Source organism: Acinonyx jubatus, chromosome A3 (assembly GCF_027475565.1).
Source record: "Acinonyx jubatus isolate Ajub_Pintada_27869175 chromosome A3, VMU_Ajub_asm_v1.0, whole genome shotgun sequence".
Taxonomy (NCBI): Eukaryota; Metazoa; Chordata; class Mammalia; order Carnivora; family Felidae; genus Acinonyx; species Acinonyx jubatus.
Genome location: NC_069388.1, coordinates 7,489,322 through 7,493,924, shown reverse-complemented (window position 1 = coordinate 7,493,924; position 4,603 = coordinate 7,489,322).

Below are 4,603 nucleotides of genomic sequence, written 5' to 3'. Positions count from 1 at the left end.
CAAGTTTTTTAGTTGGTTTGAGTCATTGACCTTTTGCTTCTCATTCACAGATTTATTGCAATGTGTTCAGAGAATTTACAAATAGTCTTTTGTTGCTACATACAATGTGACTTTTCTCAAAAATATTTTCAATTGTAAAATATAAAACAAATGCAGAAAAGCACACAAAACCAATGTGATTATGATGTGACTTCCCTTTTACCTGCCACCTACATCAGAAGGTAAACTTTCCCCATGACCCTTTCATTGGATAGATCCCATTCTTCAACACATATAACCGTTGTCTATAAAAAAAGAATCTCATTTCTCCTGTAGAGTTTCTCATGGTGTGATTTTGTGGATTGTTATCTCTCTAACATCTCTCTATCATCTCTATCTCTCTCTGTCATGTATATCTATCTATCTATCTATCTATCTATCTATCTATCTATCGATCTATCATATATCTATCTGTATCTATGTATCATCTATATTTATCAATCTATCTCTATCATCTATATCTATCTTTCTTTATCATCTATATCTATCTATCATCTATCATCTATATCTCTCTATCATCTATTATCTCTATCATCTATCAATCTATCATCTATCTATATCTATCATATCTATCTATTGTCTATGTACCTATTTATCTATCTATCTATCTATCTACCTATCTATATGTGTTTCTGACAAAAAATTATTTATGGCTATGTGCATTCTTTGTTAAGAGACAGATAACTTTCACACCCACTGAACTATTTTTGAAAAAATATCAACAACAAAAGTTGGTGAGGATTTGGGCACCCTGAAGTCTGACACATCATTGGCAGAGATGTAAAAGAGCACAATTCCTTTGAGAAAAGTTCTGGCAGCTTCTAATAAAATTAAACATACATTTCCCTGGGGTCCAGCCATGCCACTCTTAAGGTGTTTACCCAAGACTGAAAAGAAAACATATGTTCACAAAAGGACTTGTGCAGGAATATTTACAGAAGCTTTATTTAATAGCCCAAACCTGGAAATATCCCAGATGACCATTAATGGGAGAAAGAATAAACAAACTTTGCAACATTTACACAAATGAATGCTCTTCAGCAATTACTGAATTGATCTGACCATACACACAAGAGTAGGGTAGGGTCTGAAAACACTGCGCAGAGCAAGGAATCTCATAAAGCAGTCATTCTGTGTGATTCTGTTTACATGAGCTTCTTTTATGTTTTCCTATTTCTGTTTCCAAATGCTTTTTGTGTCTGTTTTGGGTTTCTTTTTCTATTTTATTTAGGGATTTGAAACTTGACCCATTTTATTTTCTGATAGTCTTTGCTTTCAATATAAAACAACATAAAATCATCAAGATTAAGCCATGATCTATTAGCTGTCTTCAAAAATGAAAAGTTTAAGGTATTTTTGTTATCTGTTATCACCACAATATTATCATAGTTTTCTTATCTTTTTTTTAAGTTTATTTATTTATTTTGAGAGAGAGAGAAAGCACAAGTCAGGGAGGGGCAGAGAGAGAGAGAGAGAGAGAGAGAGACACGTAAGCAGGCTCTGCACTGATACATGGAGCCTGATGTGGGGCTGGGGATCCATGAACTGTGAGATAATGACCTGGGCCAAAATCAAGAGTCAGATGCTTAACCTACTGAGCCACCCAGATGCCCCATCATAGTTTTCTTTTATTTTTTTTAAGGCAATCTTTTTTTTAAGTGTATTTATTTATTTTGAGAGAGAGAGAGAGAGAGAGAGAGAGAGAGAGGGAGAATGAGAGAGAGAGAAACAGTGAGTACTATCGGGGGGGAGAGGCGGGGGGGGGGGGAGAGAATCACAAGCAGGCCCCACACTGTCAAAACAGAGCCTGATGAGGGGCTCAAACCCACAAACCATGAGATCATGACCTGAGCTGAAGTTAAGAGTCCAACGCTTAGCCGACTGAGCCACCCAGGTGCCCCATAGTTTGCTTTAAATATCTTTCTTTTGGGGCACCTGCATGCCTCAGTCAGTTAAGCGTCAGACTTCGGCTCAGATCATGATCTCCCACTTCATGGGTTTGAGCCCTGCTTCAGGCTCTGTGCTGACAGCTGGGAGACTGGAGCCTGAAGCCTGTTTCAGATTCTGTCTCCCTCTCTCTCTGCCCCTCCCCACTTGCACTGTGTCTCTCTCTCTCAAAAATAAATAAACATTAAAATTTTTTAAAATCTTTTCTTTTAATAAATATTTTAATATTTCAGTGCATTTTAAACCTTGGGAACAATAACTGAGGCAATCTGTCTTTCATGATTTACTTTGTTACATGTCTTATAATTCCATTTTTTAAATTTGTATTTCTTTATCTCTGACTAAAACAATTATTTGAAAGGTCTTTTTTTCAGGAAGGATATTAATATAATGCTTTCTGAGAACTTATACATTAGAAATACATTTGAATTGCATTTGCAAATAGTATCCAAATACTCAAAGACCCCCTGGGTATTGCTTTTAACATGTGAAAATATAAGATATGTCAGTCTCTCTCTCTCTCTCTCTCTCTCTCTCTCTCTCTCTCTCCCTCCCTCCCTCCCTCCCTCCCTCTCTTCCTCCCTAACTCTGTCTCCCACTCCCTCTTTTCTTTTATTGCTGGCTTTTTTTTTCTTTGATCAGATCACTGGTAGTTTTTTTTTTTTTAACTTATCCTAAAATTTCAGAAATGTCTTCAGGACATGTCTAGGTATTGTTGGCTTCTTAAAAACATTGCTTCCTTCTTGAAGCAAATTAGAGTATGTCAGAAAATCAGAGACAAGTTCAGAAATAAAAACAGAGAATTCAGAGCCATTAAATTAAGGATGATGTTCAATTCGTGGAATTTAATGGGATCCAACAGAGAGGAAAGAAGAGGTTTAGGAGGAAGACCAAAAAACCTACAATTCTGCAAGTAGGGTAGAAATGGGGCAGAAAGCAATGAGGACCCAGATGATGAGGAAGGAGAAAGACAGAAGTGGTTGTCACAGAAGCCGTGAGTCACAAAAGAAAGAAAAAAATCCACTCTTTAGAGGGTGGCTCTAGTGTAAAGTTGTATTTAGGGAAAGAGCATCACATCGCTAAGAGAGTAACTGTTTAAAAAACAAAACAAAACAAGGAAACACTGACCCTGTATGCATTTTAGGGGTATTTGTCATTTTATATTTTGTTTTATTGTTACATATGTCCAATTCGTTAATAGTATGTTCAATACATACAAGTACATACAGAATAACGAAATAAGCAGCACTTTCTCCATCACCTGTTTACATTTATGAAATTCTCTTGCAGTCACTTGTATATTTTTCCGGTATCTAACTCACCTAACGCTATGGATATTTCCAAAGAGATACTGCTGAGCTTCTTTATTGTAGCTATAATATCTGTTTAATTAGCTCAGTCTCCCTTCTCTATTAATTTACATTCTTTTTTCTTATTTCAGCAATTAAAGACTATATGTTTTCTTCTAATTTTTTTTCTTTATGGCATCCCCTGAGTTTTAACTATTTGCTGTTGCTTCTGTAAATATTCTCTATAGACCTGAAAAAATAATGTGTACTGTTTAATAGTTGGGTCCAGGATTCAATATATGTCCATGGATCAAGTTTGGTCAGGCAGGTGTATTTTTTGTAGCTTTTTCATACTTTTTCATACTTTTTGAAGCTATGTGTTTAGAGACATACAATTTTCAACTTCTTTTATGTCCTTGAAAAGTTGAAAATTTTTATTGTAGTGTGCTGGTACAGTTTGTCTTAATGGTTTTTGCCTGAAGGTGAACTTCATTTGGTATATTGCCACCAAATCGTTTGGTTAATAGTATATTAACCAATATATAGATACATATATATATAATATGTGTACAATACTTATTTATATATAATATGTGTATAATATTTATTATTATACCTTTTCTCACTATTACTCTTATGTTTTTGTCTATCTTGTGTTAACTGTATATACTTGGATTTTTTTAAATTACAGTTAAACAATCATTGTCTTTTAAGCAGATAAACTGACATATATTGTGATTACTGATACACATGGATTTGTTTCCCAGTCACCTTCTATTATTTTAATTTCCCCTGTTTTACATTTTAAAACATTTATATTTACATTTTGGTTGTTCCTTCCTTTCATCACATTGGATTATCTTATTTTTGTTGCAATTATAACACTTTTGCTTCTAATGCTTTAGAAGTTAACATCTTTCTATTCACTTTGGTTTTATCCTTGAAAAAAATTTTTTAAAGTTTATTTGTTTATTTTGAGAGAGACGGAGAGAGCGCAAGTTGGGGAGGAGCGGACAGAGAGAGAGAGAGAGAGAGAGAGAGAGAGAGAACCCCAAGCAGGCTCCACACTCAGCACAGAGCCTGACCTGAGGCTCGATGTCACAACCATGAGATCATGACCTGAGCTGAAGTCAAGAGTCAGATGCTTAACCAACTGAGCCACCCAGGCACCATATCCTTGAAATTTTAACAGGCATACAGAATCAACTCTAAAATCAATCCTCCTTCTGTACTCCTGAAGTCACTGGAGTCCCATAATTCTGACAACTCCCTTCTCAGAGCGTAAGTTCCTATTCAGTGTTTTAGTCCATAATGTTTTTTCATACAAA